The sequence below is a fragment of the Pleurodeles waltl genome, chromosome 6, assembly GCF_031143425.1.
Source record: "Pleurodeles waltl isolate 20211129_DDA chromosome 6, aPleWal1.hap1.20221129, whole genome shotgun sequence".
Classification (NCBI taxonomy): Eukaryota; Metazoa; Chordata; class Amphibia; order Caudata; family Salamandridae; genus Pleurodeles; species Pleurodeles waltl.
The window spans coordinates 786,429,221-786,455,394 of NC_090445.1; positions in this window are offsets into that span (position 1 = coordinate 786,429,221).

The window sequence follows — 26,174 nt, forward strand, 5'->3', positions numbered from 1 at the left end:
TAAGAATTAAGGTGAGTATAGGGCAAGGTCCAAGGCAGCACCAACAGGTCACTTTGAGAGGCAATGTGACGTCTGGGTGCGGAGGTGCTTTTTAGCGTCAGGTGTCGTAATGTTATACTGTAAGAAAAGAAACATATACTGCATTTGGGTGCTTAGTAATGACTTGCAGTACTGTTCTTCTGCAGTTAAGCTAGGGTGCCCTAATGTTATCCTACGGGGGATGGTCCGGTTAGAAAGATGCTGTGAGCTGGGACTGGGGGACCAGTCTGGCTGAACCAACAGAGGGGGTTCAGGGCACACTATGCTCGGGCACATAGGAACACCTTTGGTCCTCTTCTCCTTGGGCCAGGGCGGCGGGGTGCAGACGTGTCCTGAGGCGCCTGGTTTTATTCACCAGGTCACTTGTGGTAAAGGGGGGCCTGCACAAAGAGGTTGCAGACGGTGTTGAGAAGTCCACCGTTGGCAAACTCAAGGTGGGACTACATCTCTGGAAGGCTGGTTTTGGCAGTCCAGAGTCTCTGCAGTTTTTCTGGGGTGCCTGTGGAAGTGCCTCTGCTACTCCTTGGGAGTTCCTGGGATGGTGGAAGACTGGCAGTCCTCACAGGCTTTTGGAGGCACAGGCAGTTACAGGACAAGTTGTCTTTGACGCAATTGTGAAGTCCAGCAGGCAGGCCAGTGGTGCTGGGGCTAAGTCAGCTGCAGGTCTTTATTTCTTGCTTTTGTGACTCTTCAGGATTCATCTTCTTCTAGGTCAGCAGTATCTGAGTTTCTGGAGCCAGTGGCTCCCCTAACTACTGAATTTAGGGGCCTTAGGGGAATGGGCTAATTACCCCTTGGGTCACTACAGCCCCTATGTGACCACTTCCTTCGGGAAGTGGGCATAACTCTGACCCAGGGTTCCCAGTTCTGCCATCACCAATATGGCAGACTTTAAAATGTTGTGTCTCCATCAGGTAGCTCACCTTAGGGGTGGAACTGGCCTGAAGGTGGGCACACCTCTATGACTACTAATTTTCCCACCTGTCCAGGTGCCAAATGGGACCTTGATCAGGGGTTTCGGCATCTCCTCACCTCTGAGGGAAGCCAGATTCTCAAACCAGACAGTGGGCTCTTTGAAGTCACCTGCCTTGGAATGCTAATTTGCAGATCATCCTGTTGGGAGGGATGTGTAACACCTCTGTCAAAGCAGGCTTTGTTCTTGACAGCCTGAAAGTGGAGGCTCTCACCCCTGGGGGTCAGACACTTGTCTGTTGGTAGCACTCCAGTTAAGACCAGTCGGCCAGATTACTAGTAGTTGGTAGGTTTTTCGGGGGGCACCTCTAAGGTGTCCTCTGGGTGCGCGTTCTAATAAATCCACCACTGGAATAAGTGAGGGTTTAATAATCTGAAATGTTTGATACTAAACATCCCTATTTTCAGTGAAACCATTATAAGGCTTGTGAACTTTGTATTGACCAGTGTCCAGCACATGTACTTAAAATGACTTCCCTGATCACTTACCATGTCTAAGAATTGACAAAGACATATCAGGGGCATATCTTCTCTTGCAGATATGTCCATACATGTTATGTAATGCACCCTGCCTTAGGGCTGGAAGTCTACTGTAGGGGTGACTTACATATATTACATGGAGTGTTAGTGGGCATGACATACAGGCTGTGTGCCATGTCATGTTTTCATTTTTATTTGGACCACAGCCTGCAGTGACAGCCTTCATGAGCTAGGTGAGTGGTCCATTAGCGTGGCACAATATGTTCTGCAGCCCTTGGGGACCTCCGTTGGTACCCATGCATCACGTACCTGGGGTACCATTTATTAGAGACTTACTGAGGTGCCAATGGTATTGCCAATTGGAGACCAATTATGCAGTTTTGGAGAAGGAACGGCACGGGGGACCTGGTTAGAAGCAACTTAGTCACTTCAGTCAAAATTGCATCAAATACCAGACAAAAAGTGGAGGGACTACTGCAACAACAGCCCAGCTCTGAGTAATCACAGCACAGTAATTTGGAGACGCAGGGAAGACGAGGGGATAATCAATACCATGGCCTGCCCAGCTATGAGAGTGGACATTAAATAGTGGAGGCCCACGTGTGGAGTAGTGGTGGTTGGACTGGGGCAAAGAGTGGCACGGCATGACAAATCTCCCCCACTGATTGAACGGTGTTTAAGGTGGGAGAGACACATGAGCTGTGGTTTAGCGATTGGCTAGCCCGCTGGCCACCAGAAAGACCCGTAAATTCTTCTTTACCAGAATTTACTCTGTGATTGGTACACAACACTAGAATGGCCTGGTGATATGGGGAAGGACAAAGGAGGGCGATAGTCCCAGGTCAATAAGATTGTCAACAACATGCAAGCCACCCATGATAGAGACAAGTTGAGTACGAAAACCCTGGACGTTACTCGAAGTGCCACTGAGGGCCATGACCCTCATGAGCCATCCATGTCGGAAATAAAAAGCATGCTCACTGAACTGGTCACCAAGATCGACACTGTTGCGGTGGATGTTACACTACTGCATACAGACTTACGTAAGGTGGTGGAGAGGGTGACAGAGGGCAACATCGGTGTGCTCAACCGTGAGGTGGCTACCCTGAAGGACACTGTCTCCTCCCTCCAGAAGCTTACTATGCGACTTGAGGAACGAGTGGAGGACGCAGAGGGCAAATCCAGCTGGAACAATTTACACTTTGTGGGATTCCTGGAGGGGGCGGAAAGGCAAAATGTGGAACAATTCCTTGAAAAGTGGCTAGACACTGTGGCCCCTTAGGAGAACGTTCCCCTTTTTTCAATATTGGATGCCTCCACAGGGCCCTGATGCCTCCTCTGTGGCCTGGGGCACCGCCTCATCCTATAATTTCCTGTTTTTTCCACTATAAGGATTGATACGTGATTCTGTAGCGGAATAATGGACAGCCACTGTATGATGGACAGCAAATACTGTTTTCCAGACTACACCTACAAGGTTCAGATTCTCAGAAAATCCTTTATGGATGTCAAGAAAAAGATGCAGGACTTGAATCTAAGCTACAGCTTAGTATTCCCAGCAAAACTCAGAGTACTTCATAAAAACAAGGTCCATTTTTTCACCAATCTATAAGAGGCGAGTGAGTAGGTAGACATGGTGTCTCCGCGGACAAAATCCTGTTGGGTCCTGGAAACTGGCAGACCTGCAGCTAGAGGGGGTCCTAGTACAAGGAGACACAACCGGAAACAATTGCGGGGTGGCACCCCATCCCTGGTATCAACAAGCAGAGTTACTGTGCAACCTGATGGCACCCTGGCCACAGAGGGAGACAACATGTCTGGTCAGAGTGCCTTTGGAGAATGGCAAAGTCATCCTGGCTCAGATATGGACACTGCAGAGAATGCTCCACCTTGACAGTGTTGGGACAATGAGTCATCTGTACCGATATGGTCCTAGTTGCCATGGGGGGGAAGTTGTATTAGATGTATGGATGTACAAGGACAACATAGCTTTTGAGATTTGTTTCTAAAGGCTGGACTTATTTTGGCCTTATGTGAAAATCTAACTATCTTGAAGAAATGCTAGATATCCTCCCTAGTGTGTGGGGCTGGCCGGCTCAATAGCCCCACAGGGGTTCATTCGGAGCTCTGACCACTAGAGGCACAGTCTCATAATTTGGCTTGTGATGACCTCTGTCGAAGAGTAATGTTACAAGGACTAGTTTATATAACTGGTTAATAGGGTTCTATCTTGTTCTTACCATCTAACTGGGTCATGGGGTGAGGCCAGTCGGCCTCTAACCCATTCTGGTTCACACGGGATGGGGTTGGGTCACTGCCTGTGGGAATGGGTAAGCTGGGGAATGTTCTTCTTTTGGTTCTTAGTCTACAGATTAAACAGGTGGATCTACTGCTTGTAATGGATTTTGAAAGTGTGCATTTCTCAGGCGTGATGTGCAGGATGGTTTTTCTTGAGACACACCCTAGGTTGCACTTATGGCAGACACTTATACATTAAGATCTTGGAATGTGTGAGGTTTGATCCAGTTGGTTAAGCGTTGCCAGGTACATGCCTACCTCAAGTGCTACCCTGTATCAATAGCAATGCTACAGGAGACTCATATTTGGGGGAGCTGTATTCCTAGTCTCCAAAAACATTTGAGGCCAGCCTTATGCAACTTCTTGTTCTGGCTTTGCCAGGGGGGTATTGATTTGCATAGCCCCTGGGGTCCCATTCCACCAGAAAGGTCATGTGCTGGACCCAGACGGAAGACATGCAGTGGTGTTTGGGACCCTAGATGGCCGTGAAGTATGTTTGACATTGTGGTATGGACTGCCTCCCCATATCTGACGGCAGAGACTCTGCTGGCAGGAGACTGTAATTGTACCCTGGACAGCACGCTGGACCGGGACCCCCCATGACAACGCATAAAACCCCACCTGACTGGACAACTGGTAGATACTATATGAGAACTTCAGTTACATGATCTCTGGCGTCATAGAAAACCCACTCTAAGGGAATACTCCTGTTACACCCCTGCAGCAAACACCTACAGTAGACTGGATTACTGCTTTTTGCCCGAAACACTGTCTCCGCAAATACAAGTTATTGCTTACTTAGCCTGCTACATATCGGATCATTTCCCGCTCTTAGTAACATTGAGTAAAGGATTTCAGCGGCCCGCCGTCACGACATGGCGTTTATGCCCAGAGGCCTTGACTGATGTGTCCTTTGAGAAGACAGTCAGAGATGGACTGAGACACAATACTTCGACGTAAGCTGGGGAACATTCACTACTAGGGGCTGTGACTGGGAGGCGATGAAGGTAGTGATCATGGGGACTCTGCCTGCAGACCACCTATGGTGTTAAGCGCCAGCTCGAGAAAGATATTCTCGAGCATGAAGCCAAGCTCTGGGACTTGGAGAAGCATCTTCCCATGCAGTCACAGAGGGTAGAGGAATGGTAACAAGCTCGACAAGTGCTACTGGATGACTGGCGACGATTGGAAAGCCATGCCTATAAGGCATACAGCCATCATCTGCATGCAGAGGGTGATAAGGCGTGGGCGCTGTTGGCACATCTGCTAAAGCAACACTGACCGTAAGCCTGTCACTGGTGAACGTTGCAGGCAAGAGAGTATGTAAAAAAAAATAGCATTTAACAAGGTGTTCAAGGTACACCTTGGCAGACTCTACGCTTTGCCCAACAATGTGCCCCTAGATACTGGGCCGGCCTTCCTAGACGAGATCACACTTCCACAACTGACAGGGGGTGGCAGGGCCCTGTTAGATGCTCCCCTCACCCGAGAGGAAATACAAGTTGCCATAAAGCACTTAAAGACATAAAAAAAATGCCTGGTTCTGATGGACTCCCGGGCAGAGCTTTTATCAAAAGTATGTTGATATCCTCTCTGAAAAGCTGTTGTTGGTATACGAGGAGGTGGCCGCCTGCAGTTGCCTGCCAGACTCGATGCAGAGGCCTGGGTGGCCTTTATCCCCAAGTTGGATAGAGATCTGGCGGATTGAGCTGCATATAGAGCATTATCGCTTCTAAATGTGGATGTTAAAATACTAGTAGTATCCTGACGGCACACCTGCTTCCTCATTTGGCCTCACTTCATTCATGAGGACCAGTGTGGTTTTATACCCCACCGTAGCACGATGTTTAATCTTCATTGCCTGACCCATATATATCATATCTCCCTACAGTGGAGGGTCCCGGGAGCGTTTGCACTTGTGGACATGGAGGAGGCTTTTGATTCTGTGGATTGGGTGTATCTATGGCAAGTTATGGCTAAGGTGGGCCTTGGCCCGAAATATATTGCCTGGGTTCAGCTTTTGTACAATCACCCATTGACTCGCATGAGATCTGGAGATGTGGCCTCGGAAGCTGTTCAATTGAGACGGGGGATGTGGCAAGGCTGCCCACTGTCCCCCCTTCTGTTTGCTATTGCAATGGAGCCATTGGCAGCACACTTGCGTGTGCTGTTGAGCCTCTGGGGCTTACCCATTGGGGAGACTATGCACTTGGTCTCCTTAGATGCAGATGACATGTTAATCTATGTGCGGCACTCAGAATCTTCAATCCCCGTTCTCTTAAGTGCCTTGAGAAAATCTGGGGAGTGTTCTGGGCTTCGGGTAAGTCTTTGTAAGTCTTACTTGTTCACGATGGGCGCTGTAGCTAGGTAACGGATTGATGCTCTCCAGGCGGTTGGATTACCATGGGGATTTGAGGACCTTTGCTACCTTGGGATCAGATTGGGACATACTGCTGATAAATATTATGATCTCAATCATGGCAGGGTACTGGAGGGATTAAAGACCCCAGTTAAATTTTGGAAAGAGTTGTTGCTTTAATTGATGGACAGAGCAGCCATTACGAAGATGGTTATACTGCCACGGTGCCTATGTGGTTTGCAGATTACCCTGTATGAAATACCTAGATCACACTTTGCACAAGTAGATAGCCTGATTCTAGAGTTGTTATGGGCTAATAGGAGGAAGAGAGTGGATCTGCCTATGCTGCGGCAAACATGGGAATGCAGGGGAATTGAGCTCCCTCCTATGGAACTTTATTATTTTGCCTCCCACCTGCAGCATGCAGTACATTGGCTTGACCCTGATAGCAACTAGGAGAAGAAGCTTTTACAGGAAGCGTGTGAAGAAAATACCCTATCAGCCCTGTTGCTGGTGAACCGGGCGGAGCAGGTCGGGGTCCCTTATATACTGCAACAGGTCTGTAATGTATAGACCTGTACGGTGCCATGCGTGTTGCGATGCAACCCATACTCCAGGGATGTACCAATATGAGATATGCAAGCATTTGTGAGAGTCGTCTCAGACATGTCTATGAAGAAATGGAGAGATGGGGAACGTGAGATAGTGGGAGATCTTTTTCTTGGGAGGAAATTTATCACCCAGCAAGATGCAGTAGACACTCTCCAGTTGGTGCAAGGCCAGTTCCTACAGTATGCAAAAATGGCAGCAACAGCTTGTGGTCTGTGGCCTTGTTTTCCTGACGAACCCCGGCCTTCAGCCACCTTGACTGCATTGTTGTCCCTGGGAGAGGGACGGAGACTGATTTCCAATATTTATAAAGCCCTGAAGGGTGTTATCCCTGTGTTACTCTGACTGCACAGTATAGGTGGAGGACAGTGCTATAGAAAGAGGTTTCAGCCTCAGAGTGGAAACACATGTATGAAGGTGCTAGAACTAGCAGTTCAAATGCGAGATTCAAACTTATACAATATAACTATAAACCAACAGTCATATCTAGCCCCAAATATCCTTCAGCGTGTATACCCTGCATGATCCCCTCGTTGCCCGCAATGTGCTGCGGCGTCGGCTGTCTTCTTTCATATAGTATGGCAATGCAGTGCCCTGGAATCATACTGGAAAAGCATAGTGACGGCCTTGGAGGGAGCCACCACGTGGAAACTGATACATACCCCCAGGGTGATTCTGTTGGGACTGCTTCCTACACCAAAGGGGAAAAACTTAAGCCGCAAATTTATACTGTTGGGACTCCTGTTGGCAAAGTGTTGCAATCAAGTGGCTTAATCCTGTTCCCCCAAGGTATGGGGGCTGGCATACGGACTTCTCCGAATGGGCATGGGCGGAAGAAGTTCGGATGAAACATGTCCGAACAGATGGCAAAACTGGTAGATGACATAGTGGCTTGGATACAGATGTTGCAGTATCTGAGATCACTAAATACTACACCAGATATGCTAGGAGATGGCTAAATTAATTGCGTGTGCCTGGCTCTGTTGTGACTGTGTGCAGCATGAATGACTGGGTAGGAGGGGATACGTGTTAATAAACCTTGAATGTGAAGGGGCCGAAAGTACTAGGAGCACTATGGAGGGTGGGAGGGGAGTTGGGGTTTTCTACCTATTTCACCTGTTTAAAATCATACTACTGGTATTGTCTGAGTTTCTACAGAATATCAATGTAATAATCATATGATGTGCCAATTGTTTGTGGTGTGATACTGCATTAAAATAATAAAAATATAATTATAAAAAGAAGGCAACATGTAGCATAGATAACGTTGATGGCAATCCCTCTGATAACCTTGTCTGCATGAGATATATTTAAACAGATCTTGTAGGACCCCTGATGCAGGTATGTTCCCAAACAAGAGATAAGAAGGCATGCTTGGGGCCGCAATTATATAAACAATTCCCTCAAAAGTACATTATGTTCCTGTCACACGTAAGTGGGAAAGGGACATAATCTCAATACCTACATATATCACTTGTCTTTGACGCTGATAGTGACGCCTTCATAGAGTGGCACTGATGATGTGAAATGAAAACACCTTCCTAACTACAAACATAGCAGCCATCTTGGAAGAAATAATTAAATAAATGTGCTAAAACAGAGCAGGCTGAGTAGGTTAAAAGTCACTAGGTGATGGGGCACAGGCCTGCAAGCCAGAAGGCTAAGCTAAACTCCTCATTCCCATTAAAACTAAACAGGATCCACTACAGCAGGAAGGTTTCTGAGGGCACATAGTGTGGTTGTGGAGCAGCAGCGCCTAGGTAGGGACATTGCCCCATCAAGCCACCTTTGCTGCCTGGCAATTGAGATGGCTTAAGTGCCAAAATAGAAGATAGAAGAAAAGGGCTGGTCTCTTTATTTTGGTTACAGTGCTGGAAAAAACAGAACTGAGGTCCCAAATGTGACTGTGCTGCATGCTTGGAATGTGGACCTTCCTGACTACATGAAGGCAGGACAGTTCTACCTCCAAATGAGGGTGTATGTCTAAGGAAACCATTTCCTTTTATTTTACCTCAGGTAAAGGGGTGCAATGAAAAATTATGTTGGTCAACAAAGCTGCTACATGTATTTTAACCCATTTGTTTTCAAAGATGTTTTATTTATTGTTTGGAAATATGTTATTTCAAGATAAAAAATAAATACAAAGAAAAAGCTACTTGTTATTTCAGTTCTGCATTTTAGGAATCCTCTCAGAACTTATAAATATAGAATATTCCTGCCAACATATCCCACATATGTACAGGAATATTCTACGTTAATGACCATTAATGAAGGCACTACGATGAAGAAGAGAATGCATCATAGGAATCCTCAGTGAGATCCTAAACGTAGAATGCTCCCACCAATTTGTGGGGACACGTAGGCAGGAATATTCTATGTTGATGATTATCAGTCAGGATCCTTCAATTCAGAGCTGTTGCTTAAATGCATGAGCAAAATGGTTATAAATGGAGAGAGTTTTTTCACTCTGTTAAGTGTTGTGGGTTTGCACATGCAAGTGGAAAGGAAGACAATGTTTTTATTCTGTAACGCTCTTTCTGGTGGATACTCTATCTAACTGCAGATGCCTCACCTTTAGAAAATCCCCTGAAGTCAGACTGGATTTGGAAGATTTCAAACAGCAATGCTCCCGTGCACAGGTAGATGGTGCAGTGTAGATCCATGTTGACTTTGTTCTGGCCTGAAAGTGAAGATGAAGCCGCATATAGCACCACCCCTGCACACTAATGTCAGTTTCCTTCAACACTCTGCCTGAACCCTCGGACACAGAGCCCAGCAATAATGGTACTAGTGCGCAGTTTCATAAATTGGTAAATTTTTGATGGAAAAAGAGATCATTCCGTAGAGCAGGGATGCAGGCTAGCAGTGAGAATACTGCAGTTAGATAGGGTTTCCACTAGAAAGAGCATTACCAGAGGTAAGTAACTTTTTTTTCTGATGGATACTTCTAACTGTAGATTCCTGACCTGGAGGGAAGCTCGACACTGCACCCTATCCAGGATGGCTCTAATGAAAGGGAGCATCTGTGAAAGAGTCAGGTGTGACTTCTGCACGTTGATAGTAAACCCCAATGATGTCAGGAGGTTAGCAAGTGCCTGAAGATGTTCTACAGCTGACTGTGGAGAGCCCACCTTCAACTACCTGTTGTTTGGCTAGGGGGTGTGACGCACTCAGTGTATAGTGAATACTCAGGAGTCGGTTATCGGGGAGTTATGTGGGTTTTATTCTCAGACAGCTTTTTGGGATACAGTCTCACTCTTTCTCTGTTCTCTTCTCCTGAGCTTTGGTTCTGTTCCTGTCTTCTTCCTTCTGATCTTTACGGGGTTGTTCTTTGGTTTATCCTTCTCAGTCTTCTCTTTGGCTTCCATCGTCTCACAGGTTCCCCGGGAAAACGCATGCGGAGAGACAGAAAGATACCATGGTAAGTACTTTGAGGTACGTCCCTTTCGTCTAGCACTTTCCCTGTCTTCTCTTGTCGTCCTGTCTTTTTGTTTTCTGCCCTCTGTTTTCCACCTTCTCCCCTTATCTTTTCTTCCTTTGCCTGTTATTCGGTTGGCTCTGCTTTATCTGTCTCTGTCTCCAGCGCCTTTCGTTCCTTACTGCCTAGGAGGCCTCTTCTTCCTATTATCCTCCTTTGCTTCTGTTTCACAGTACCCACAATTCTCCTGTCTTGTCCTATGTAGTTGTTCTTTAACAATCAAAGTGCTCACTGTTCTTGTCTCCTGTGTACTATCTTGTTTATACGTGTTCTAGTTGTTTGTGTAAAGGTGCCAAGGCGCAAAGGTGCAACGGTGCAAAAGGTGCAAAAGGTGCCCAGTACCACCCCCACTCCCCCCTTCCTTTTCCTTTCTTCCCCTCCCGCTTCCTCTATTCCACAGGTCCCACGCACCTGGTAGGGCGACGCTTCTCCAGAACGTGCCAAGTAGTGTATTACAGCGTTACCAGGAATCAGAGGACCCTAACGCTTTCTTCACAAACTTTGAGAGAGTGGCTAGCACGGCCAATTGGCTTGAAGAGAAATGGGGCCAATACATCTCCCCCTTCTCACAGGCCATCTGCAGACTACATACCAGGCTATCAATCCAGGCGGTGTCGTGCCCTACAAAGACCTAAAAAAAAACATCCTGGAAAGGGTTGGATTGGACGTAGAAAACTACCGCACACGGTTCTGCCAAGTGAAGTGGCAACATCAGGAAAATCCCCGGACCCTGTATTACCGAGTCAAACACGCCGCAGGACGATGGTTACATCCCACAGAGAAATCCCAGGAGGAAATGTTTGATACCATAGTCCTGGAACAGTACATAGAAGCCTTGCCCCCCACAACACGTAACTGGGTCCGGCAGCATCCAGGGCTAACTAATGAAACAGCGGTAGATCTTGCTTGCGCCTATATCGTAGAGGCCCGGACTTCCGGGCTACAACCAGTAGACCACCACTCCTTCCTCCGGTACGGACCAGCTCCACCAAGAGTATCACCCATAGACCCCCTCCAATACATGGCCCAGAACGGTTCCCGTCGGCCGCTGTGGCAACGCCCAGTCATCACAATATAGGTCCCCAGTGCTATCAATGTTCTGAATGGGGTCACATTGCCAGGAATTGCCCACATAGGAAGGAAACCGAGGAGCCCATTGAAATTGGTTTGACGAGAGGGAGAGTTATTTGGTTGGGAGGAGAGAAGCCCAGGTATACCCTCTCCGTAGTTGTTAACGGGGTGGAAAGAACCGCATTAATAGACTCAGGATGCAGCCAGAGTGTTATATGGCAACCTCTGGTATTACCCGGGCAGGAAGACCCACACACCCACTTAATCGCCTGTGTGCATGGTGACCAGAGGTATTATCCAGTGGCCCACATACAGTTGAACTGGAGGAATAAAATCGAGACCATAAGAGTGGGGTACTCTCCCGACTAGGCGAAGACATAATCCTTGGAACAGTTATGGAGATTTTCCCGCTCTCCTAGAGTCAGCTGGACGTGAACAAGCCTTGAAGTCCTGGTGGGAGGAGGTTCCTATAGGATCTAATACAGACGATCCAAGACCCACTCGAGCAATCCTAAGCCGAAAGCACAAACGGGAACAGCGGCAGTGGTATGCCCAGAGAACAGAAAAGGGAAATAGACCAGCAAAAGACAATAGAATATACACTATAGCCGGCGAGTTCCGGCAGAAGCAACACGAGGACCCCTCTTTGAAACACGGAAATGAGCGCTTTGCCTCCCCGGGGTTCGTTGTTGAGGCTTCCGGGGTTATTGATGGGCCCCCGTCTGGATGTACACTTCCACGAGTCAGGCCACCGGCCTCTCTCTCCCTCTAGGTCAGCCTGCTTCTTCTCGTCCTTGCGTGTGTTCAGCCCCCTTCTGCTCGTCTTCTTCTCTTCCTCGTTGTGAGTCGGCATCCTCCAGGTCTCCTTCTCCACCTCCCACGATCACGCCCTCAGGTGCTGGCGCTGCCGTATTTTGACCTCTCGTCGGCCCGCGACGGGAGGGAACTCAGCCAATCACAGGGAAGGAGGTCAGGAAGGTCGGGGATAGCAGGGGCAGAGACAGCACAACTCCTGTTCCTGTGCGGGCGAGACGCTCTCAGCCCGTCACAGGGGGAAACTAGGATTTTCGACCTCCAAAGGTGCTTTATGTCCACTGCCGTAATTTTTTGAACACTAGAGCGGCACTAATGAGGCCGAAGAGGAGAATTGCAAATTGGAAATGCTCCTGACCCACCTTGAACAGCAAGTAGCACCTGTGAGACTGCAAGATGGGTAAATTAAAGTAGGCATACAACAGCTCTGTAAGGAAAAGCCTCCTTGGCATGGTTACCCCTTGACTTTTTGCCTTTGCTGATGCCAAGTTATGATTTGAAAGTGTGCTAAGGCCTGCTAACCAGGCCCCAGCACCAGTGTTCTTTCCCTAACCTGTACCTTTGTTTCCACAATTGGCACTCCCTGGCATCCAGGTAAGTCCCTTGTAACTGGTACCCCTGGTACCAAGGGCCCTGATGCCAGGGAAGGTCTCTAAGCGCTGCAGCATTTCTTATGCCACCCTGGGGACCCCTCACTCAGCACAGACACACTGCTTGCCAGCTTGTGTGTGCTGGTGGGGAGAAAATGACTAAGTCGACATGGCACTCCCCTCAGGGTGCCATGCCAACCTTACACTGCCTATGGCATAGATAAGTCACCCCTCTAGCAGGCCTTACAGCCCTAAGGCAGGGTGCACTATACCATAGGTGAGGGCATAGGTGCATGAGCACTATGCCCCTACAGTGTCTAAGCAAAACCTTAGACATTGTAAGTGCAGGGTAGCCATAAGAGTATATGGTCTGGGAGTCTGTCAAACACGAACTCCACAGCACCATAATGGCTACACTGAAAACTGGGAAGTTTGGTATCAAACTTCTCAGCACAATAAATGCACACTGATGCCAGTGTAAATTTTATTGTGAAATACACCCCAGAGGGCATCTTAGAGATGCCCCCTGAAAACATACCCGACTTCCAGTGTGGGCTTACTAGTTTTGCCAGCCTGCCACACACCAGACATGTTGCTGGCCACATGGGGAGAGTGCCTTTGTCACGCTGTGGCTAGTAACAAAGCCTGTACTGGGTGGAGGTGCTTCTCACCTCCCCCTGCAGGAACTGTAACACCTGTCGGTGAGCCTCAAAGGCTCACCCCCTTTGTTACAGCGCCACAGGGCACTCCAGCTAGTGGAGATGCCCGCCTCCTCCGGCCACGGCCCCACTTTTGGCGGCAAGGCCGGAGGAGATAATGAGAAAAACAAGGAGGAGTCACTGGCCAGTCAGGACAACCCCTAAGGTGTCCTGACCTGAGGTGACTCTGACTTTTAGAAATCCTCCATCTTGCAGATGGAGGATTCCCCCAATAGGATTAGGGATGTGCCCCCCTCCCCTCAGGGAGGAGGCACAAAGAGGGTGTTTCCACCCTCAGGGCTAGTAGCCATTGGCTACTTACCCCCCAGACCTAAACACACCCCTAAATTGAGTATTTAGGGGCCCCCAGAACCTAGGAAAACAGATTCCTGCAACCTGAAGACGAAGAAAGACTGCTGACCTGAAAGCCCTGCAGAGAAGACGGATACACCAACTGCTTTGGCCCCAGCCCTACCGGCCTGTCTCCCCACTTCAAGAGAAACTGCAACAGCAACGCGTTCCCCAGGGTCCAGCGACCTCTGAAGCCTCAGAGGACTACCCTGCATCTAAAAGGACCAAGAACTCCAGAGGACAGCGGCTCTGCTCCAAAGAAGAAACAACTTTGCAACAAAGAAACAACTTTTAAAGGACTGCACGTTTCCCGCCGGAAGCGTGAGACTTTCCACTCTTCACCCGACGCCCCCGGCTCGACCTGCGGAGAAACAACACTACAGGGAGGACTCCCCTGCGACTGCGACCCTGTGAGTAGCCAGAGTTGACCCCCCTGAGCCCCCCAGCGACACCTGCAGAGGGAATCCAGAGGCTCTCCCTGACTGCGACTGCCTGCTTCTAAGAACCCGACGCCTGGTAAAGACACTGCACCCGCAGCCCCCAGGACCTGAGGGATCCGACTTCCAGTGCAGGAGCGACCCCCAGGTGGCACTCTCCCTTGCCCAGGTGGTGGCTACCCTGAGGAGCCCCCCCTTGCCTGCCTGCTTAGCTGAAGAGACCCTAGGTCTCCCATTGAACTCCATTGCAAACCCGACGCCTGTTTGCACTCTGCACCCGGCCGCCCCGTGCCGCTGAAGGTGTACTTTTTGTGCTGACTTGTGTGTCCCCCGGTGCCCTACAAAACCCCCCCTGGTCTGCCCTCTGAAGTCACAGGTACCTACCTGCTGGCAGACTGGAACCGGGGCACCCCATTCTCCATTGAAGCCTATGCGTTTTGGGCACCACTTTGACCTCTGCACCTGACCGGCCCTGAGCTGCTGGTGTGGTAACTTTGGGGTTGCCCTGAACCCCCAACGGTGGGCTACCTTGGACCCAACTTTGAACCCTGTAAGTGCTTTACTTACCTGAACAACTAACAAATACTTACCTCCCCCAGGAACTGTTGAAATGTGCAGTGTCTAGTTTTAAAATAGCTTATTGCCATTTTTGCCAAAACTGTACATGCTATTTTGCTGATTCAAAGTTCCTATGATACCTGAGTGAAATACCTTTCATTTAAATTATTGATTGTAAATCTTGAACCTGTGGTTCTTAAAATAAACTATGAAAAGATATTTTTCTATACAAAAACCTATTGGCCTGGAATTGTCTTTGAGTGTGTGTTCCTCGTTTATTGCCTGTGTGTATGTACAACAAATGCTTAACAATACCCTCTGATAAGCCTACTGCTCGACCACACTACCACAAAATAGAGCATTAGAATTATCTCTTTTTGTCACTATCTTACCTCTAAGGGGAACCCATGGACTGTGTGCATGCTATTTCTTGCTTTGAAATAATACATACAGAGCCAACTTCCTACAAGCTCCAAATCCATCATCCAGTTACCTGGATTATGGGCAGAAAGAACTGAACCACCATGAGCCTCCTTAATTTGTCATTCCCAAGAATGCATTCAGAGGGCAGAGGTCTAAGATGGGATGAAGGCCTTCATCCTTCCTTAGCATGAGGAAATCGCAGGAGTAAAAGCCAGTTCCTATTTCCTGGGCCAGGGCCCTCTCTATGGCTCCATTGGCTAAAAACGTCTGCATGTCTTTGAGCAAGATGGACAGGTGCCCTGTTGAATTATGCCCTGATGTCGGAGAGAGGTGTGTTGGGTCTAAAAGGAATGGCAAGGTATAGCTCAGTTGAATGATCTGGAGGACCTACCTGTCGATATAATCTTTTACCATATGGAGGAAATGTCTGATCTTGTCTCCTACAGGGTGATTGTGTGCTACTAATGGTAAACTAAAGCAGCTCGAAAGCTGATGCCGCAGGAAGGGGGACTGGTAAGAGCCTGGGTGTTGTCTGCTTGATCCACGCCCCTAAGCATGAAAGGACTGGTGTGTTTGTTACAGGGCCATTGGGCCTTGGCAGTGCCAGTGGGCCAACCCTGTGAAGTAACCATGAAAGGGGCATAACTGTTGGGGCTACTGTTTTACAGAGGTGAAAAGGCCCAATGAATGTGCTGTGGTCCAGCTTTCTTTAAGTCACTCCAATGCTGAATCAGTCTTCATGCCGAACAGGCAAGGTCCATCAAACAGCATGGCCCTTTAATACACTACCCGAAAAGGCTGGATGATATATTTTGCAATATCCTGACCATTTTGGATAGTTTGGGCCAGGTTTGCCCGAAACTCATTGGTGACTGTCAGCAAGATTTTGCCAACTACGTCTGATAAAGCATAGGTATAACTGACCAGCAAACAGCTCAGATTGACTAACCAGTCTGGCTGAGGAATGCATCTGCTTCCTGAATGCTTCGATTCATTTTGACTATCCCTCTGGGACAGCCACGGGGAGTTAATTGGGATTCACCCTATGGGTGGGAGCCTAAACCACAAACCTTTGGTGTAGAGTGCTGCCTCAAAATGTTGGGCTGCCTAGCATCAGCCTGTGCTGTCAGGCAACCTGCCTATTCACTGGTGGACAAGAACAAGGATTAGACCAAGTGCCCATAAGAGTTTCAATCAGGACGCTATTAAATGGAAGGATGGGTTTGGATGATGTATGTCCAAGTTGCAAAATGTTAGTTTTGGCTTCCACAGTTGGCAGTGATAAATCAATACTTCTGCTGCCCATCTCATTTTTGTAGAAAAAAAAGGCACTCTCTTCCATTAATGGCCCAGTGTCAGGGAAGTGTCCACCCCACTTGCCTCCTGCAAATCTATATATAAATTGTCACCACCATGGTGTTGGGGAGCATAATCCTCCTCATCTCAGTCATCTTCAAAGGCAGGTTGGCTCTGATCAGAGTTTGAACTGAAAAGTTATAGGAGTGATTTGGTGCGGCTCTGAAGCAAAGGCATGGTTCTGTCTTAATCAGATTGGACTGGGGCTTGGTGCGTTAGTATGACTGCAAGACACATCGGACTGGCGGCATTGGTTGCAGTGTCAGTGCCAAGTGGACTAGTGTGAATTTCAATGCTGACTGAAAGTTTCCTCTGGTGTCAGAGCACACCCAAGGCAGGCTCAGGAGGCACAGAAGTCATCAAGGGCAGACCTGCTGGCGGTAACCTGACTGGAGGCTTCCACAAATACCAGGGGCCTAAAAGCATGTTAGAAGGAGTAGGAAGGGTGCCAAAAATCTGCAATGTGACCTCTCTTAATGCCTCATTCTGTTGCAACATTGCTGATGGACCCAGAAACTTGGGATGCATTGGGATTAGTTACAGAATCGGCTCCTCAGCGGGGGACTAGGAGCAAGGACCCTGACATCCTTGCAAATTCTCACACTTACAGTAGTGCGACTGGAACAAATCCCATTTGGGCTTCATGCGCTTTGGCTTTGACTTCGACTTACTGAAAGATTTGACCTGCTGCAAGAGCAACCTCGGGAGGCGCAACTTATGGGGGTCTGTCACAGACAGTCGGTACAGGGTTTAAACCCTATAGTTTTAGAAGCAGACATATTTCCCTTGCAATCTGGAAAAAATAGTTTTTGGAAGAAAAAAAGTTACAACTGAGGAGGAAAAAGTTGAGAATGACCTCCGAATCCGTGTACGAAGGCATAGAAAGAAAAAGACTGATGCTGATGTGCAGTGGTGGTGCTTACATGCAGCTCTGTCGTCACTTCTGGGTGAACAAAGTCAATGCCAAGCCTCTAAGTGCAAACTATTGAACAGGAGCATTCCTTGTTAAAATCTTCTGGATCCAGTTTGACACCTAGGGAATTTTAAAGGTCAGAAATTTGTGGTTAGAAGTATCCACCAGAAATGCAGTGTTTATGAATATTTATGAGGTTCCACTATTGAGAATGATTTGGTCATCTCTCTATGTGAAAACCTCTCTTCTTTCCCTCTATTTCAAGGTCTTGGAAGTTAAAGACTGGCAAATAAGGCAATCTTTTGGACATGGGTCATGTGCAGGAAATGCACACACTTGAAATATACACATTTGCATAAATGTGCATTAAGCTATAGGCTTACCATAGTCCAAAGGAACTTATTGGGCTTTGGAGACTCAGCCAAAACTTCATGCATAGTAGACAAGTTATTTCTTTGGACATTCACTAAAGTTGGTACTCATCCTGTAGTTGGTAAATGATAAAGAAAACAAATATTGTCAGTGCCCCCTTATGGGCAGGTGGAGGATGCATTTGAAACTAGAGCACTACCTGCTATGAACAAATGCTTACTATGAAACGTAATCCATTCATAGCATTTGCTGCTGTAGGTACACATGCTTGGCACTGACTAAACACCAGTATCCTCTCAGCAGTGGTTAGTGGGCTGCTGAGACAAATGAGAATGTGTTCTTGGCACTGTTTGGCCAACCATGGCTTGTTGTTGGGATAGTATATCCAGACAGCACTGTTTAGTGGAGGTGTGCAGTGTTGACCACGTTGATGCCTTACATGTCAGCTATGAGAATGCTACAAAAAAGCCTTTGTAGCCATCTTTGTTGTGTAGAGTGTGCTCTAGGAGGTACAGAGAGCACTCTGTTAGCTTTTACATAGGAGGTTTGATTACCCTGTGCCATCCATTTTGCAATCACTGCTTTGTAAATTGCTTTTTGTTTCTGTGTTTGCATAGGCAAAGAACAAGTGATTAGTCTTCCGGAAGGCTTTTTTCCAGTCACTGCAGTACATGAGTCCCCCTTTAAGTCCAATATCTGTAAAGCCCTTTTCGCAACCAATTCTGATTTTGGAAAAAAAGACTGGCAACTCTATGGAATGATTTAAAAGAACTGGAGAAATCAGCTTGAATAAAAACAATGGATTAGTCTGCAGGCCCAACCTATCCTAATGTATTTGAATATAGGGATCTTCAATAGTGAGTGCATGTAATTTACTAACTTGCCACAAAGAAGTGGTGGCTACAAAGGCTACTTTCTGTGTGAATGAAAGTGAAAGTTGATTGCATGCAGAGGTTCAAATGGTGGTCCCATTAGCTATGTGAGTACTATATTTAAGTTCCACACAGGTGCTGGAGGTATTCTAGGTAGTATAACTAATTTATGACCCTCCATAAAGGCTTCTATTCCTGGCATTCTAACGGAGAAGAACATTCTGTTTTGCCTGTCTGCACTACTGCTGCCAAGTGGGGTGGTTTAGATGGATATGTCAATCCTACTTTTTTTAACTGTAGGAGGTAGGATTTTATATTTTGCACTGTTACCTGTAAAAGGTTCAAGTGATGTGCCACAGAGTAATAGCTGAAGCATTTCCAGTTAGCAGCATAGCATGAATGTGTGGTAGACCTGCGTGCCTCGAGTAGGATTGCCATGCATTCATCTGGAAAATTTAAGTACCTAAACTCTAAGACCTTGGATGTCAAATTGCAAGATCTGGCTTCATGGGGTGGGGATGTCCAATAAGTCCTTTATGTTGAGTGAGAAGGTCCAAGCTGAGGAAAAGCTTCTGGTGAGGTGATATGAACATCTCTAGAAGGGGTAAGTACCATGGCTGCCTGGCCCATGTTCGGTGCATTAGAATGAGTGTTGTTGGGCATTGCCGCATCTTCCTTACTACATATCCGTTGAGTGAGAGGGGTGGAAAATTGTATGCAAATATCTCTGACAAGCATCCCTAGAGTATTGCCTATGGATTGTCGGTGTGCAAACCAGAGGTGAAGCTTAGGCATTTTGCTTTTTTTCTGATTGGCGAAAAGGTTGACTTTTGGACTTTCCCACTTGTGAAAGTACTTTTGTAGGACTTGAGGTTGGCACTCCCGCTCTTGTACTTGTTGATGCATCCTGCTTAAAAGGTCCGCAAGGATGTTGTCCTCTCCTGGGTGGGGTTCCTCTAGGAAATGTATGTTGTGATGTACAGCCCATTTCCAAATTTGTTGTGCTAAGTTGGACAACAGAAGAGAATGTGCGCCCCCTGCTTTTGTATGGAGTACATTGCCCTCATGTTGTTTTTATTAGGGCAGACTTGTTGCTCTTCATTGGATGGAAGGCCTTGAGCAATAGTGAAATGGATAGGTGCTTGAGGAACAGATTGTTGTAGAAAGTTCTATGTACCTTGAACAGTTAAGTTGCCAATATGTGCATCCCATCCTATGAGAGCTACATCAGTGGTAATGGTTACCTGCTGAAGTGTGTCCAAAAAAGGCCTGCCTAGTAGTAGTTTGTCGATGTTCCACCAATGCACAGAGCTCCGAGTACTGGCCTTTCTCAACACTAGGGTCCACATTCATCATTTTTTCATGCAGCGCAACGCAGCAAGCCATCTTGATGTATTGCGTGAAAAGGCAGGAATGCGCTGTATTTAACATTATATGGCGCATTCCTGTCCTTCCCTAGTGCCAGTGCACGTTTGGTTGCCTAGTGTCAATGCAGGCACCCTTGCGGCATGCCGCAAGGGTGCCTGTGTTGTAGGCAGGATTGTTTTTGTGCAGGAAGGTATCCTTGTTCAGGAAGGGATCCCTTCCTGCAATTAAACAATCACAAGATGCATTTTCCTCTTTCTACATGTGTTGCAGAATGCAGCACACGTAGAAAAAGGAAATAACGATGATAAATAAAGATTTTTCTCCTTGTTATTCCTCATTTGGGAAAGTGTAGCATTATGACACATTCCCAGGTCTACTACTAATGGTAAATCTGGGAATGCACCAAAATCCATGGATGGATGCGTGGGAACACCTACGCTTCACCCATGGAACGCCTCCTTGTTATAGAGTAATGCAAGGTAGCAATTTGCACTGCCCTGCATTACTCTAGATTTATAAAGCCATGCAGGGCCACACCAAGTGGCCTTGCATGGCTTAATAAATCTCACTTAGGTTTTGCATCGCCCTTGCGTTCCCTTCGATAGTGAAAGTGCACACAAAATCTCGATAAATCTGGCCATAGATCTTCAAGCTGTTCTTCCGCTTGTGACTATTGACTGGTGAGGCATTCTTGAAAAGGGTGCATGCCATCATTTCATGAAGTCGCATTACAGCTCCTAATAGCACTGAGCAAGCAGACTGAAAAAAAAGAGGCAAAAGTTGTTGAAATGCCAGCACTCTCTGATTTCTGGGGTAAGCTTTCCTCATGACACTGTTTAGGACTGACCCTAAGAATGGTTGGATTGGCTGAGATTGTGGATGATATTTTTTTTACACTGGGTTGTGGATGATATTTTTTTTACACTGGGTGTGAACCCTAGTTGGTGTAGTAAACTGAGTGCTCTCTGAGTGTGTGCTAGGCATTTTTGCTTGCTAATGCTCTTGATCAGGCAGTAGTCTCTAGATAAGGAAGCATGTGTACGTTGACAACAGCAGGACATTTTGTGAAGACTTTTGGGGCTGTTATGTCTCCAAACAGGAGTACTGTGAACTGGTAGTATTGACCACTTGCCACAAACTGTAGGAACTGGTGATGTGCTGAACAGATAGGGAAATGAAAATAAGCAACCTTGAGGTCTTAAGCAGTCTACCTGGTGAGGTGTTGGGATGATGTTCTGTAAGGTGGTCAAATGGAAATGCTCCAATAGGATGAACTAGTTAAGTGGACTTAGGTATAGTATGGGCTGCAGTGTTCTATCCGTTTTTGGGGATGAGAAAGTACATTGAGTATACATCTTGCCCCTCTGGAGTAGGTGTACTGGTCGTATGGCCCCCATTTGGAGCCAAGCTTAAACTTCCTCCTCTGCCATGGAGAGATGTTGTTAACCTAAAACCCTGAGTCTTGGTGGTATGTTGGGTGGAATGGAGTGTAATTCTAGGCAATAACCTTTTGGACGTTTGCCAGCACCCACAGATATGAGGTGTTTTCTATCCAGCATTCAAGAAATTTGCTTACTCAACGGACTGATGTTATAAGATTTGGGGGTGCACCTGGCAGAGTCAGAGCTTTGATGCTGGAGTTCCCTTGGGGGGGGGGGGGGTCCTCATTTACCCCTTCCTCTATTGTTATATCCCCTATAACATTCCCTTAGTAATCCCTGGTGTTCTTGGGATCGTAAAAGGCCTGATGTTGTTTCTTAGAGGTTTGTGTATGTGAGGTTTTGCTTTATTTTAGCAAGCCTCTTGGGTATTGCCTACGCAAAGTCACCATGGAAGTGGTACTTTGTAGTACCCCCATGGACCTGGCAATTTCTGTGTCCTTTTTAATTTGTTTTAACATTTCTTCCATCTATGGACCAAAAAGATAACCTCCCAATGAACAGAATGTTGAGAAGGTGGTGCTGCTTCTCTGGTTTGAAGCCTGACACTTGGAGCCAAGTGTGCCTATTGAGTAACATGCTTGTGTTTATACCCCGTGAGGCTTAGTCTGCGGCAACAGGTGCACAGTGGCTGTTGGCGTTTGAGATTACTTTCCCTTTAGCAACAAGTTCTTCTCTAGGAGTCCTCAGGAGGATGCTGTCCATTCCTTCCCAGTGGAACAATACAGCAATGTCTCAGAATTGGTTATGTGCCAATGGATTATTGCACCTACAGCAATTCATTTGCCTGCAGCATGTAAATGCTTACTTTGTTTGTCCGAGGGTGGGGTATCCTTGGTGGTTTGTATAGATACCCTTGTCCTGGTTGTATGTAGTACCTGAGAGTATTATGGGACCTGTGCCCTGATGTAAATGGGGTTTTCTGGCACAGATTTGAATTTTTGTCTATGCGGGGTATGACTACCATGGTCCTGAATGGGTCTTTCAAGTTGTCAGAGTCTTACTTCATCATACTCTTCGAAACAGGCAAAAGCTGAACACTGCATTCAGTTTTTGAGACGGTCTCTATGAATAAATTGTCTTCCTCTTCATCAATGTGCAATGAGACATTGTGGTTTTGAGCCATCCCCTGAATAACAGCATGGTATGCTCTTGTATCATCTGTGGGAGAATGCTGGCTGGTTGAGACTCAATTGTCCTGATCCTCTGGTGGATCAGCATTGTAGTCCTCTTGTAGAACATCTAATGTCCCTATAGGTTGATCAGATAGGTCCCCCTCCCCGTTTGGGCTGCCTGAGTCTGAGAAGGAGTGAATCGATTCTGCTGGATACTCTGGTGGAGGAAAAGGAGGCAGTGGTGAGATTTGCCTCACTGGTGGAAGTGGCAGTCGTGTATGAGGTTGTGGTGAAGGAGGTGACAAAGGTGCAGCTTGCAGTGCATGCTTTGGAGTGGTAGGTGAAGAAGCAGGCTGAGAAGGTGTCATTCAAGCCTTGCACATCTCATGTCCTTAATGTCATGGAGTGTCGCATTCTAGTTCTTCCTCAAAAGTAAGCTTTGTTTTCTTAGGGATGGGGGGAAGCGGAGAGATCAGTGTTTTTTGTGGAGGCTTTGTTGAAATTCTACTGGTATCCTGGTGAATAATGAGGTGGGGGTTTTTTTCAGCTCCTATATCAGTCTTTCTAATATGGGAGCCTCGGAGTTCTTCGATCTCAGTGTCTCGACCTCTCAACTTCGATCTTGGCTCCAAGTGTGCCTGTAGCGTTTTCAGAGCTGAAGCAGGTGTTTGCTGTCTGTTTGGGTCTGTTTGGGTGTAATGCAGGCGCTGGGGTCAGTCAAGGCTTGTTTATGGCTTCAAAGCTTTGTCTCAGCTCTGACTGGGTCCCAAAAGCTGCGGCGGGCCTACAAGTCTGTTTTTGACTCGCTCGGGGCTGGATGCCTACCTCTCCCAGGAGTGGTGCTCCTCCCCACCATAATGTCTTTTGGGTACATACTTTCCCCATGCCCCGGTTCAGTACTCATGGACATCGACATCTTGCTCATGGGCTCGCCTACCTGCCTCAACTCTGAAGGGACTTGCTGTGCATCAGAGGCCTCCGACGATTATGTTTCATGGCTTGGTGTTCTCTCGGGGACCAGTGGCTCCGATAGTCCTGGTAGTTCTTCCTGTATTTTGTTCTCCACCGAAAAAGCCTGGGATGTTGAACATAGACTGATGCTGCATCTTTGAGTGTGCACAGTGTCTCTCTCCTATACCCAAGCATCTTTTTTGTACTTGAAAGCTTGGCAAAAGCTACAAATCAACTTTGGGTATTCTGAGAGAGGTTGGTGCTTGTTGGACAAGGGATACTTGGAGTTACAATGTGAGCATATTCGAAAGGGAGTCCGCTCCATATGCCTTACATTCTTAGAGGCTGTGTCATTGATTTTTGGATATTGTTGTTGGATTGGTTAAGGTCTACAGTGCTGACAAGATAGATTTGATGACAAATGATTGTGGATTTCTTTCGGAATTGACAACCCAAAGCAGGGACTGAAGTCTCAGCGTACTGCTGACTGCAGTGCATCAGAGGCATTGCTTTTCTCATCTGACTCCGATGACGGAAAATAATCCGATGACTGAAAACAGTCCGATGACCAACAAACAAGTTACTTACCTTCAGTAATGCCTTTTCAGGTAGAGACTCACCTTGTGAATTTTCCCAGATGCAAGACTAGATCCAAAAACTTATAGCAATTCCATCGTGTGTCGACTGGTTGTGTCGTGCAGTTCCAAGTCAGATCAGTTCTGTCCCATATGCGACGTTGGAGTCCTTAGATATGTGCTACCGCTACACACTGACGTCAGTTTCTTCTTGCTCCCCATCAGTGTCACTAGACCTGAAGCCACTGAAATCAGAACGTGGCAGTATGCAGACTTCTAGATTGGAATATTATTATTCCAATCTAAGCAATTCGCAACCCCCTGGACAACATGGATCTGTTATTGCTCCAGCTTGGCACACGCTATAGATGACAGAGACGACAACAAGTCCTACCAGCACCACTGCAGCAACCCCAAATACCACCACAGCAGCCACAAAGGCAGCGCAGACGTCAAGAGAGGATATTTTGACTGCGCACAACCATCCTTGACTCAGGGAACAAGATGTCATCAGACTCTACTGCCTGAAACGGAAGTCGATTGTACACCTGCTGCACCACATTGCTTCAGACATCACTGCAAGGGTGGAAACTGCAACAACTATTCCACCCATGACCAAACTTCTGGCTGTCCTCCATATGCTGGCTTCAGGATCGTTCCAGACAACGGGGGCACAAGTGGGTGGTATCTCCCAGCTATCCTTTTCGGCCTTCCTTCCAAAGGTTCTGGATCAATCATTGGCCTCACATCTCACCACATCCAGTTCCCCAATACCTAGCAACTGCAGCAGGAGACCAAGCAAGGTTTCTACCAAATCGCTAGGTTCCCGCGTGTTCTGGGGGCAATGTACTGCACCCATGTCCAACTTGTGCCACCTGCCACAAACACACCCATTCCATAAATATGCAGGTCATTGTGGACCACCGTGGGCTCTTCACAAACATCCTAGCCAAATATCCCAGTAGCGTCCATGGTGCCTACCTATTCCAGTACTCCACCATCAAAGAACGGTTCTAGGATGGGCAATATGGCAATGGGTTACTCATAGGTAAGCCACCATACCAATCATTACACAGACAACACACCAAATTTGTAGGACATACACCACACTAAACACACATGGATAGGGGAACACAGATGTACAGACAACAACACGTGCCACGTGCCACACTACACCGCATTAATTGCACATCACACACACATACACTCATATGTACATAATACAGGCACAACCTGACCGAAACACCACGTGAAGGAGAGGTGGTGCTATGTCCCTTTGCATACAGAAGCTGGGCCCAAACCACTACAAGTGTCCTCAGGTTGACAGCTAAATACAGATCCCTCACACATACCACCTAACAAGGAATAGCTCAGCTATGTGAATGGCACTGGCCATGTCAACATAAAGAAAGTCACATAAAGGCACAGCCCCACATTTGTCATGGTGTAGAAGCCTCCGGCGGCACCAATATCAAGTGCCATCCAAGTGTTGCCATCACCAACTACATAGCACCAAAACATACCAAATGTACCCATTGTGTTCACCTTCACCTGTCTGGTGCATTGTGCCACACACATAGGAATACAACATCATCAGCCATAAAAGACCATGTGTAGGGATGGACACCTCACAGCACACCTACAATCATACCCGGTAATTCCACACCTCCCTAACATGATACCAGGGTACCAACAGGGTACTGTGGCAGCTGGACTACTGATAATGTGCTGGGAGAGGCCAGAGATGCATTTGAATGAGGAGACATAGGACTTAGCAGGACTGGTCAAGCAATGCAGGGCTTGCAGAAAGCCACATCTTTCCCTCTCCTGTCACAATGGTGTCTGAAAACTCATGCATACGTCACAAACATACCATAAAACTGTGCCACATTATGCCCATGATCCACATACATATACGTATGCCAGCCAGCAACTGGCAACAACAACACTTTGTGCAAGGGAGCTTTTCAAAGGGAAAAGGGGTGGGAGTCACATGCTACACACAGGGCACAACACCTGTGTCATGGCACACAAGAC